Source organism: Theropithecus gelada, chromosome 11 (genome assembly GCF_003255815.1).
Source record: "Theropithecus gelada isolate Dixy chromosome 11, Tgel_1.0, whole genome shotgun sequence".
Taxonomy (NCBI): domain Eukaryota; kingdom Metazoa; phylum Chordata; class Mammalia; order Primates; family Cercopithecidae; genus Theropithecus; species Theropithecus gelada.
The window spans coordinates 48,161,258-48,175,235 of NC_037679.1; positions in this window are offsets into that span (position 1 = coordinate 48,161,258).

Below are 13,978 nucleotides of genomic sequence, written 5' to 3' on the forward strand. Positions count from 1 at the left end.
TATTTTGTCTAGATCCTGTTTTTCAGTTAAAAAGTATTTTTTTAAACATGTAACTTACCAGATATTTTATCATTAACCAATGTTAAATGTTATCAAAAGTTTTTTGTGTCTTCATTGAGATAATCCAATTCGTTTCATTTAAAGTTTTTATATTAAAAACTACTATGACAGAGTTTCTAACATTAAACAAGGCTCACATTGCTGAAATAAACCCAAATTGTTCAAGATACATTAACCTTTTAATACAGTCCTGGTATTTTTTGCTAGTATTATGTTTAATAATTTTGGATTCATGTTCATAAATAAGATGTTTTTATAAATTTGTCTTTCTCTTCCTGTTCTTGTCAGGAACTAACACTCCCCAAAGTTAATTTAGCTCATTGAATTAGTAAGGGGGGGTTCTCTTTTTCTATTGTGTATTCTACAAACATTTTGTGTAAAAGCAAAGCATTTTTTCCTTTAATGTCTGATAAAACTTGCCTGTAAGAGTGTCTGGAACTCTTGTTTTAGCTTCCTAGATCTGTTATTTTTCATTACTGATTCAATTTCTTTATGGTACTATTTAGGTGTTCACTTTGTTTTACAAAAAGTTGTGAATAGTCACATATTTCTACAAATTTTTCCATGTTTTCTAACTTTTCCATTCAAATTGGTCATCTGGTTTTCTTACTTCTTTATAATCTTGGCCACATCTTTGGTTGTAGCCCCTTTTTCACTCTTAACGTTGTTTATTTTGCCTTCTCTCATTTTACTTGGCCAGCCTTGCCAGAGGCTTCTCACTTTTATTAGTTCTCTTTAAAAAGATTGAATTTGGTTAATTTTTGATATGTCTGTTTTCAATTAAATTTATGTCTGTTATTTGTTAATGACTCTTTTTCTTTTTAAGGTGTGGTTTATTCTGTTATTCTCTTTCAAATTGTATAAAATGGGAGCATGTGTGATCATTTTATCCTTCTTTATAAAGATATGATTATCCCATCCTTCTTTATAAAAGTACTCTACTTCTCTGCCCACTAATTTTGGTCTGACCTCTAGAACTTATTTGGGATAATGGAATGTAAGCAGAAGGAACAAGATGTCAGTTCTTTAACTACCAATTCTGAGCACAACTCTTAGGAGATATTGTGAATTGCTAGCACAAAAGCTGGACTTTCAGCTTGGATCATGGACTGGGAAGACATTAGAGCTAAACCCACCCTACTTAAATATCTAGCAGAGGCCGGGCGCGGTGGCTCAAGCCTGTAATCCCAGCACTTTGGGAGGCCGAGACGGGCGGATCATGAGGTCAGGAGATCGAGACCATCCTGGCTAACCCGGTGAAACTCCGTCTCTACTAAAAAATACGAAAAACTAGCCGGGCGAGGTGGCAGGCGCCTGTAGTCGCAGCTACTCGGGAGGCTGAGGCAGGAGAATGGCGTGAACCCGGGAGGCAGAGCTTGCAGTGAGCTGAGATCCGGCCACTGCACTCCAGCCTGGGCGACAGAGCGAGACTCCATCTCAAAAAAAAAAAAAAAAAAAATCTAGCAGAACTATATCTGAGCTAAGATTCAGTGTAACATGAACAAGAAATTATTTTTTGTTGGTATAAGTGCTAAGCTTTTGAGCCCATTTGTTACTATAGCAAAGTTGATTAAAACAAATCTTAGTATCTCAAAGATACGTACTCCTATAACAATTGAAAATCTGTGTCTTGACTTTGAGGCCAAGAGACAAGTTTTAAAGATACTATAATCAGAGGCTGGAACAATGATGACCCATGATATGCAATGGCAAAATATTTAGCTAACTGTCACCTTTAATAACTTGGAAAGCAGATAATAGATCTACCAAAGAGTGGCTTTGGAAGAAGGGGTTTCACAACAGAATATTACTAACGTTACCTTTTCCTCCGAATTGTCATATGAGCCCAGAGAAGAATGGGCTGCTTTGCAAGCAGAGAAGAGACAGAAATTACAGTAACCAGATTCTAGGGACTACAGGATAGGAAAACATAATTTTTTTTTAATTAGTAGAAAATAAATGCTTTGAGCAACAAAATCTCAGATTAAGACACATGACCAAATAAAGGACATTGCCATTCATATCCTTTGTTAAAAACTATGAATGGTTTAAGATGACTCCTAGAAAGCTATGCCATTTGGACAAAATGACTTAGAAGAAAGAGATGCCAACAGTTTCCTTGAAGCTGGGTAGCTCACATTATTTATAAGTAAGTCTGGAGAGAAAGGCACATTTCCAAATAACAGAGGTGTAGCTATTTGCATATGTTGCTGATTAAAATCAATTCGTTGAAAAAACAATCATGTTTTTCAGAGAGTTATAATGCCAAAAGTTCCAATAGCCTGGATTAAAATAGACTGTAACTGTTAAAATATAAAACAATGTTTGGGTTTCCAGCTTTCAAGAAGAAAGGAGCAGGCTTAGCAAGCTGCTCAGCCCTCAAAGATGCATATTATTCAATACCCTTTTGAGATGTGGCCAAGGAGGAAAACAGAAAATAACTCTTCTGGAGAGAAGAGCTTGGCACCATGGAATACCACAGACTGGGCAAAATAAAGGCCTAATCAAGTAACATTTCTTACCCTCTTTCCAATGGGAGTGGTTTTCACAGGAATTGTTCACTATCCCATGATCCTGTATTTGAGGGCAGTGCCTTTTTATGTGTTAGATCCCTAGATCTTCACTCAATGGAGACACTATCATGAGACCCTAGGTATTGACCTTGAATCTGATATTAGGATTTCTTCACTAGGGGAGGGAGTGAATATATTTTGATTGTAGAAAGAAAGAAACTTGTTTTTTTATTAAGATAGCAGACAGTAGTATATTTCCATGGAACACACCTCAATCCATGGACCTTGAGATTGGGCATAGACTAGACAATGTGCCAGTTCTGGGGAGAAGCTTTAAGGTACAAATGAGTTTCCAACAGCTATCTTGTTCTTCACCCTACCCTTAGGAATAAGAATAGATTGGTCCCCACAGCAGTTCCTTCAAACTGGGTCTTGGAATGATAAAACACATGAAGCAAGCTGCAGGGCAGAACAACACTGGGGCAGAGCAGTATCTGACTCACATCTACATGTAATGTGAAAAGGAAATACATTTTTGTCAGTGTAAGACACTGAGATTCATGGTGGTATGTTACTGCAGCAAAAATGACTGAAAGAAATGCTTAGTTCATTAATTTTCACATCTTTTTTCCTAATAAAAGAAATTAGAGTTACAACAAGACTACAAATTAGTCTGCTTTCACACTGCTATAAGGAACTGCCTGAGACTGGGTGATTTATAAAGAAAAGAGATTTAATTGACTCATAGTTCAGCATGGCTAGGAGGCTTTAGGGAATTTACAATCATGGCAGAAGATGAAGGGGAAGCAAGGCATGTCTTACATGGCAGCAGGAGAGACAGAAAGCAAAGGGAAAAGTGTCACTTTTAAACAGTTAGATCTCATGAGAACTCACTCACTATCACGAGAACAGCATAGGGGAGACCACCCCCATGATCCCATCACCTCCCACCAGGTCTCTCCCTTCACATGCGGGAATTACAATTCAACATGAGATTTGGGTGGGGACACAGAGCCAAACCATATCATAACATTTTATCTGAGTACTGCATTAATTATATTCCACAAGGCTAATAGGTAATATGTTCATAACCATTCAGTTCTAAATATTTACTAATTTCCACTTTCACTTTTTGTCCCATGTCCAATTTAAAGTGAGTTTCATAATATTCAAATATTTGACACAGTTCTATATGTGTTCTATTAATTTTGAATTTGATTGCAGTTTACTAAGAAAGTTGTCCCATGTAGACTAACCCTTTGAAATTTATTTAAGCTTTTATCAGGACCCAATAGGCATCAATTTCAACAAACGTCCTAAGTGCAGCAGAAAGAACTTTCAGTTTTCAGTTTTTACATGTAGTATTGAACGTATTTCTATTAGATCAAATGCAGTAATTGTGACATTCATATCTTTTGTAGCCTTACTTTTGTACTTCCCTCTTGATCAATCATTACTGAACTTTATAATTTACTCTATAGTGAGTAATTTATCTGTTTCACACTGTAGTTGTACAATATCTTAAATTTGTTTTGAGACTCTGTTATTTATAACACGTTAGCTTTGAATGTTAATATCTCCCTGGAGAGCTACAAACATAGCAAATGCAGGACAAATACACAGTACAAAATTGATGGTAGAAATCATTAAAATATATTAGCTATTTTAAAAAATGCTCAAGCTAAATACAAAGATGGTCGATCTGCATTAAAAAACTTCCAGCATATACTGTAAAGGTGAGAGCTCTCAAACAAAAGGATCTAGGAAATTTTGGAAGGGAATTTTGGGATTCCCTTCTGTCTGCCTAAAGAACATCCTATAGAACATTGCAGGTCCATTAGGCAAACTTAGTTTTTATTTGTTAAAATTTTTTTTTCACCCTTATTCTGGAAATATCAGTTGACTGAATGCAGAATGCTTGACTTATAGTTTTATATTTTTTCTTTTTTCAATTTTTAATCTGTTCTCTATAATCTAATCTTGGAAATGAGATAGTTTTCTATTTTTCTTACAACTTATTGAAGACGCTTTTAACTGCCTTTTGCCCGTCACTATTGTTCTTGAGAAGGTAGCTGTCAATCTAGTATTACTTCGGAGAGATTCTGTCTTCTCTCTAGAGGCTTTTAGAATTTTGTTATTTGGTGTTAGGCAGTTTGTGATGTACCAGTGTCTCTTTAATTTTTAAAAAATTTCAGTTATTATCACTTCTATTTCCAATTGTTCTTGTCGGTTCTTCTTCAGATCAGCTTCTTAAACTAGTCTCTTCTGCTTCACTCATACTTTTTAATCTTTTCTTTAAACATTTTGAGCATATCAGGAGCTCAGCTGAGCTAGAAGACAAAGTTGAACTGTTAGGTGTCTGAGTAGCCAATTATATTAGTCCATCTTCACATTGCTATAAAGAAATGCCTGAAGTAATTTATTAAACAGAAGTTTAATTGACTCATAGTTCTGCAGTCTGTACAGAAAGCACGGCAGCATCTGCTTCTGGGGAGGTCTCAGGGAGTTTTACTCATGGCAGAAGGCAAAGCTGGAGCAGGCATTTTCACATGGCCAAAGCAGGAGGAAGAGAGAGAGTGGGGAGGTGCCACACACTTTCAAGCAACCAGATCTCGTAAGAACTCACTTACTGTATACTACTAAGAGGAGACAGTGCTAAACCATTCATGAGAACTCTGCCCCCATGATCCAATCACCACCATGCCCCTCTTTGAACACTGGGAATTATCAAAATGAAGGAATCAAGGCTTTAACATTTACTGCAATGGTATAAGCAAGACTCTAAACTGAAGGAAGCTCTGACTCTCCCTTTTCTATTTTCCCCATGGTATAGTGCATGGTTTGAGGGTCAGGCAGATCAGCACTGTTGAGGAATCCTGGAATAAAAGGTTCCAGCAGCTTTATGAACTCTGAGGTCAGAGGAGAAAGTGGGGAGAAGGGCTAGAAGTGAAAAAATACTGGAAACTAGAATCCAGTATCAACATTTCCCCTCTGTATTAGTCAGGGTTCTCTAGAGAGACAGAACTAATAGGATAGATGCATATATCAAAGGGAGTTTATTAAGGAGAATTGACTCACATGATCACAAGGCGAAGTTCCATAATAGACCGTCAGCAAGCTGAGGAGCAAGGAAGCCAGTAGGGTCTCAGTCCGAGTCCCAAAATGTCAAAAGTAGGGAAGCCAACAGTGCAGCCTTCAGTCTGTGGCCGAAAGCTCAAGAGTCCCTGGCAAACCACTGGTGTAAGTCCAAGAGTCCAAAAGCTGAAGAACTCAGAGTCTGATACTGGAGGGCAGGAAGCATCCAGCATGAGAGAAAGATGAAGGCTGGAATACTAAGACAGGCAACTCATTCCAACTTCTTCCCTCCCACCTGCTTTTTCTAGCTGGTCTGGCAGCCGATTGGATAGTGCCCATCAAGACTGAGGGTGGATCTGCTTCTCCCAGTCCACTGACTCAAATACTAATCTCTTCTGGCAATACCATCACAGATACACCCAGGAATAATGTTTTGCATCCTTCAATCCAATCAGGTTGACACTTAATATTAACCATCATACCTCCATCTCCACAAAAGAGGTCTCAACAGAGATGCCTGAAGAAAACTCCTGCCCAAGGTCTCAAATAAAGAAATCTAGGTTAAGGCACCTGCGCTAGGTATGTAAACATGTAAAAGAACATAACCAGCCAAGAGGGCCTGAAACATTTTATTGCTACTCCCTTAAGAGTCTTCAACGCACTGCCTGTGCACCCAGTCTGGTGTGGGGAAGTCAACTTTTCCCTACAATGCCTGGTCAGACAGTAGACTTTGTAATTGTCTCTAGTAAGGCCTGAAAAATCACACATAGGTTTTTAACTGGGAGCCAGACTCCCTAAAAATTAATGATTTTATAATTTTTCTGATAATTTCAATGTCTGAAAATGTTTGCTGGTCTGATTCTGCTCTCAGTTGTTTCAGCTGGTTCTTATTCATGGTGTCTTGTTTCCTTGTGCCTTTTGTGGACTCATACTTCTTGGAATTTCATTTGAGGCCTGGAGTGAAGTTGTTCCAATATGCAAGACTTGTTTTTGCTTCAGCCAAAAACGTGGAGGGCTCCCAAACTTGGACCACTTTAAAATGAACTCTCAGTTTGAGATTTTTGGTAGAGACAACTTAATTACTGTGACTTCAAGACATAAACAATGTGAGGGGTTACCTTGTGATTATAAGTTGTGGGAGAATATTTTTTTCCTCTACTCCACTCTAACCTTTGAGAAAAGCAATTTTCTCACATTCTTCTTGTGGGAAAAAGGGAAGGGAGGAGGAATTTATTTCTATTTCTTCTGGATGGAATGGCATTTTGGAATTCTAGTTGTATGTGATAGGAATAAGGGAAAATATTTTCTGTTCATTTCCCAACTCTGGACTGGCCTGAGGCTTGTTATTCTGTTCCCTACTCTCCATCTAATCTTAAATTTTAAATGCACGTAGTTTTTGAAATGTTCTCAGGGGAAATATCAGCTTTGTCTACTTTTCTTTTTGTTTTTCTGATTTTATTAAATGTTAACTTATCAATACACTTATTTATTTGTAAACTATATTCAGTGTTTCTGATTCTGTTCAGTGGATGGTCTATGGGACACATAGTCCACCATTCAACATAAACAGAAGTCCTAGTCAGTCTCTTTGGGTATTATGCTGGTATCTGCTGCTGGTGACTGAGGATCTTATAGTTCACATGTGTACTCTGAAACTCCCTTATTCCAACCCTAAACTTGTGGAGGTCTACCAGGTCTCTTTTTACTTCATGGATCATATAAAGACTTCTGTAGCTCACACATTAAATGTGGGAAAACAACAATACTCTCTCACAGTTTCTCTGTTAACTATATCTACTCATCTGCTGTTGATTTAAATGGTCCAGGATCCCCTAAGAAAAATTCTTCAAATTGGAATCAAGACACAAACTATTCATGGCTTCCCTCTTAGTTTGGCTTCCCTCTTATTCTATTTCAATTTGCTATGATCAGGCTAACCCCTCTCCTAGATCCTGCCACTTATAAATTGACGCAATAGACTGAAGAACAAAGTGCTGAGACTCTGGAAAACGTGATGGAGTTCGTGGAGAAGGCATCTACATCTTTATTTTATTTCTGTACATCTCTCCCCCCTACTTTCTCTCTCTCTCCCCCTTCTCTCTCTCTCTTTCATCCCCTCTCTCTCTTTCATTCCCCTTCTCTTTCTCATTCTCTCTATTCCTTAAGGAAGGAAGGAGAAAGAAGAGGGGAAGGAGGAGGAAGAAGAAAGTCTAACATGAAATCCAAAACCAAACAAGGACTTGTTGATTCTAAATTGCATTCTGTCCTCCTTTTGAAAAGAAGAAAAAAAGGGAATAATCTAGAACCAAAATGCTTTGCTTTCTTATCTCAGAAATAATATCCTAGTTTACTCAATGTTTACATGTTTTGTTTGTATACTATATTATAATTGCCTGTCTCTTGTCTTGAAGGCAATAATTATAACTTATTTATACCTGCATCCTCAGAATTGCACAATGCCTGATTATACATAGTAGGGACCCAATAAATGTTTATTAAATAAATAAATTCACTGAAAGGCTACTTTGTAGTTTTAAGGAACTATGGTGAAAGGGTGCCGAGAGATAGGAATGTGGATGATGTGAGTGAAAAATAGTTTGGGAGGGCAAGGAGGAAGGCAGCAGAAAACATGAGCTAAATGGATATTGAGGTGCAAGCTTGAGTCATCTGAAACTAGACAGCTCTCCAGGATGCATCTTTAAGAATGTGTCTATTTTCTTTTCTAACCAAAAGACCCCAATCTGATGAGAAAAAGTGAAAATTTTAAAAATTAGGAGATTTTCATTTGAAATATAAATTTCACATCAAGCATAAACAAGCTGCTGGTACAGAGATCAAAATCAAGTGGCCATACAAAAACAAAATTTGCTCCATTTGCGTCCTCAATGTGATTGCCTAATGTGCATCACTCAGTTACATTTTCCCATGTGAGCCTGAAAAATTTATAAATTTATGTCTGGAACAAACATGCAGAAAACCCTCTGCCAAGAGAGGGTATTAGTAATAATAAATTTCTTTGAAACATTTGCTCATTTAAACTAGGAGTGGATTTGGGTGGGAGAAGACTAGTGAGAGTAACCATTGGCTCATGTAGCGTACACATGCGAATCAGAACAGATTAGAAAGCTGGCGGTGTTCCCACAGCCTCTCCATCATTGATCATGTGTCTCACCCCTTTCCCACCCTCCAACTGAGATGCTCCCAGTCAGGTTACCTAAATGGAATGTGTATAACATCAGGAATGCAATTATGATTACTAATGATGCGTCAGTTTCTAAGGGAATGAACAGTTGGAGTCTTAACAATATTTGCACCTGCCAATTCTGTAAGATTTCCTCTAGATGATTACACAATTTTTTTTTCATTCCAGTCAAGATAACATTATTCAGGTCCTGTTAATCAGACAATAACCAGTCATAGACAATCAGCTGTTAACAATTTCTTAACTTCTTCCAGTTCTGATATCATGAAAGAGGAAATGAGAAATTTAACTTTTATAATCCCGTAGGATTCCAAGGGTCAGCTTCCTGATGGTTTTTCAAGTTCCCTCTTTCATTAAGAGAAAACATTATATTAGATATAAGTAAAATCCAGGTATTATCTGAGTGTTTTTAGATACAGCCCATGATTCTCTGATATTTTCACCCAATGTCATAACAGGCATTAAGAGCTTTCCTTTTCTTATGTCACTCTAGAAAACTCCAGTGTCAACCTTAGGCACTCTTCCTCTAATGTAGAGAAAATGTCAAAAATCATTTCCAAAAGTGAGCAATTTACTCAATTCTTTATGATGGCACGGGTTAAATTATCCAACTGGATAAAATAAATTACAATTAAAAATGCTCTTGAAATAAGAAAAAATAACATCTGTGTTAATTCTGACATTTTTAAAATCACTTTTAAAAAATTACTACATTCATTTATTTATTTGCTTGAGACATTTACTGAATGCCCATTAGGTAAAAGCTACTATAATGGAAAAATATCACTGTATGTCTTTTATAAATGCACTAGTGTAATGTTTTATGTCCTGACCAGGTGCGGTGACTCACACCTATAATCCCAGCACTTTGGGAGGTTGAGGCAGGCAAATCACTTGAGGTCAAGAATTCGAGACTAGCCTAGCCAACATGGCAAAACCTCGTCTCTACTAAAAATACAAAAATTAGCTGGACGTGGAGGCAGGCACCTGTAATTCCAGTTACTTGAGAGACTGAGTCAGGAGAATCGCTTAAACCCAGGAGGCAGAGGTTGCAGTGAGTCAAGATCACACCTTGAACTCCAGCCTGGATGACAGAGTGAGAGTCTGGCTCAAAAAAAAAGTGTTTTATGTCCTAAAAACTATTGACAGAATAGTCATTAAATTATTTGATTTGTTAACTCTGTACTCCAGACACGACATATCATTGGTAATGATCTGTATTCTTCATAAAATTCTTTTTTTTAAGGAAATATAATGTAAGCCACACATTTAACTTAAAATATTCAAGTAGTAATATTTTTTTTAAAAAAAGAAACAACTGAAGTTAATTTAATGTTTCATTTAATTTGATATATTTCAAATGTCATTGAAACATGTAATCAATATAAAAATATTAATGACATTTTTAATAATCTTTTGTTGTACTAAGTCTGAAATTTAGTGTGTGTGATGGTTAATATTGAGTGTCAACTTAAACGGATTGAAGAAAGCAAAGTGTTGATCCTGGGTGTGTCTGTGAGGGTGTTGCCAAAGGAGATTAACATTTGAGTCAGGGGACTGGTAGAGGCAGACCCACCCTCAATCTGGCTGGGCACCACCTAATCAGCTGCCAGTGTGGCTAAAATAAAGCAAGCAGGAGAAGGTGGAAGAGCAGACTTGTTGAGTCTTGCCGGCCTTCATCTCCCTCCTGTGCTGGATGCTTCTTGCCCTCAAACATCGGACTCCAAATTCTTCAGCTTTTTGACTCTTGGCCTTACACCGGTGGTTTGCCACAGACTAAAGGCTGCACTGTTGGCTTCCTTACTTTTGAAGTTTTGGGACTTGGACTGAAGTACTACTGGCTTCCTTGCCCCTCAGTTTGCTGACAGCCTATCGTGGAACTTCACCTTGTGATCGTGTGAGTTAATTCTTCTTAATAAACGTCCTTTGATATGTACATCTATCCTATTAGTTCTGCCCCTCTAGAGACTCCTGACTAATAAAGTGTGTATTTTACACTTAGAGCACATCACAATTCATACTAGCCACATTTTGAGTATTCAGTAGCCAGATGTAGCTAGTGGCTAGCATATTAGACAGCTCAGGTTTAAAACATGGATGAGTTGGTAAAATTTATATTGTTTATAACACAAGTAGGAAGAAAATATAGTGTTCAGAACAACAGTTTATGAGAGTCAGGAAGGTTTATGCATTAACTGTCTAAAGAAACTTGAGAACAACAACAACAACAAAAGTAAAGGCTGTGTATAAATATCAAGTCTAGCTTCACAAATAAACATAGATCCCTTTAAGAAACTGTCTGAAACATTTATACAGGATTACTTTTGTTTATAATTTGTGTCAATATATTTTAGATTGCCTTGTTTACAGGGTGGAGAGTTCTTAATATAATAAGCCATCACAATAACAAATGCAGTGACTTTTTGGCCTTGCAGAGAGGAAATCCTATACTATAAGGGGCTGCAGGACCTCAGGGTGTGGCCCTGTTATTCTGCAGAACATGCCAGTTAAAGTAGCCACGGCTTAATTCAAAGCCAAAATAAAAACAGTGACTGCCTGGGTTGAACTTTGTGTGCTTAGAGGAGGAAGTCGAGAATAGAGAATATATTTCATCAAATCACAAACTACATTTTTAAAATTTTATTTTATTTAAGATTCGGGGGTACATATGAATGTTTGTTACATGGTATTGCATACTGGTAGGGATTAGACTTCCAGTGTACCAGTTACCCAAATATTGAACATGGTAACCAATAGGTAATTTTGCAATCCTCACTCCCTTCCCACCGACCCCCTTTTGGAGTCCTCAGTCTATTATTTCCATCTTTATGTTCGGATGTTCCCATTGACAAACTATGTCTATTAAGTACCCAACATATTCAGCTCACATTTCTTTCCCTCTAGGACTTGTAGTTTCATAAACGAGTTACTTAAACCAGTATCTAATCCACAACTAATCAAAGTATTTCAGAATGCTGTCCATTATTCTTTTTCCTTAGGGAGAGTTCAAGGCTCAGAATAAATCAAGTCCCTTTGTGGTAAGGAGCACATCAGCTTCTAACGAATGCAGAATTACTGGGAAAGGAGTAATATACAGAGGTGAGAGAAGTGTAACCCTCTGATCTCTGTGCTGTGAATTTTTAAGCAAAGTCAGACAAATAGCGAAAGATATCAGAAAGTACTGGAATGTAAGACAGAGTGGTAGGACCCAGGGACATTGATTTATGTGAACCAGTGACAAGGAGGATTTAAATTAAAATTGTTTGGGTCTTGAATCAATCATCCCAGCCTACCCTTGGGCATTCTTATTCATACCTTACAATCTACCTGAGACAGTACTTTTCATGCTCAAAATACTTTCATCATTAGCTTATTATTATTATATGTTTAATATATTAAATATAATATTTGTTATTTAATCTTATTAAAAGAAAAATAAAACTCATGCCCAAAGTACATTTTGATATTTTGAAACACAACCTAAAAATCTATTTTCCAGTCATCTTCCTGGAGCTAGCTGGATCATAGATTCAAGAATGGCTCTTGGAGGTCAAAGGTTTCAAACCATTCTCATTTTGTGAGAATAGCAAGTCATAGTCCATAATGGGATCTTGATACAACATTGCTAAATTCTACTGCATCCTGAGTAGAATGTGAGATAATTGCCAGTATCATCCGTATGGAATCTTAACTGAATGCCAAACCCCAGAGGTTGTATGCTGAGCAGGTATAAGATAAATGTCATTACCTCATGTGTGCAGTAGCCTCCCAGGTTTCTATGAGACATTAGTAGTGTTTGACTTGTTGTCATTAAAGACAAAAAAAAAGAAAGAAAACTTTATACAGTATGTGGTAGTTTTCCAGGTTCCACGCAGCATGCAGGTTGCAAAGTGAGTCCAGCCTTACACCTACCCCATTGCCCTCTCACTAATTATTCATCAAGCTTATTTCCCAATCTGACTCCTCATTTCCATAACCTATTTTCCTCTTCACCTTTCTACCTCTCTGCTCCAGTTTTTAATTTTTTTCCTTTCTTATTCTCTAATGCAAAAGTACATTTTGTCCCTAGATAGCACATTTTATATATTCAGGTTAATATTATTAGACTAAAACATTCCTCTTTACTATCATTGATCCCTAAAGCAATCCTGAAATGGCAACCCATTTAAAGCAGAACTCCAGTCTAGATGCAAAGATAAGAATCCCCCAGCTACAAAAGGGGTACACTTTTCATTGTATTTTCAATTCATGTTATTCATCTTAGAAGCTATAGAGCCTCTTAAGAGCCTTTAACTGTATTTATAGATTTATAGCGTCAGAGAACATTTAACCAAAAAGGCAATCTCTTCCTTTACATTTATGTTAAATTAAGTACTCGGTGAAAGTAACAGCGCTGGACAGGGAATCATGTTCTCAGGTGCACGTTTCTAGCTTGATATTGGCTGTGGGCTCACAAGCAATTTATTCAATTTTTAAAGCCTTGGTTCCCTCATCTGTAAAACGGGAATCGTAAAGTGCCTACGTTAGTATCACTGGGTGAGTAAATGACACAATACACAGTTCCTTGCACATAAGGAAGACTCAAGAAATTAGTCACATTATTATTACCATTATTATTATCATTAATAATACATTAGCATTTACATAATGAAAGATTCACCAGCTAAAAAATAAATCTCCATGCGGTTGGTTCAGTGTCCAAAATACAGACTGGAAAAGAGAATCAGAAGGCAGGTGCTGGTTTATGAAACTACAAATCCCAGAGAATAACAAAGTGTGATGAATACGTTAGGTGGTTAATAAACGTAGTTTATGATTTGATTAAATATGTGCCCCATTCTCAGGGACTCGGAGAAGAAATTCTATTTTGATTATCCCAGTTTGAATAGGAAACACAAGATAAATACTTGATTCTTTCCTTTTATTTACCAGTTTAGCACATCGAATGTGATTGATAAGTTCCATAGATCTATCTTAATTTATAGGTGTCTTCATTTTATTCTCTTGATACCTATTTGTCAGAAAGACCAAATCATTAGATCTTTTGAGATCTTTAAAGTTTCCCTCAGTCGGGATTTTTCTTTTTTTTTTTTTTTTTTTTTTTTTTTTTTTTTTTGGGGGTTTTGTT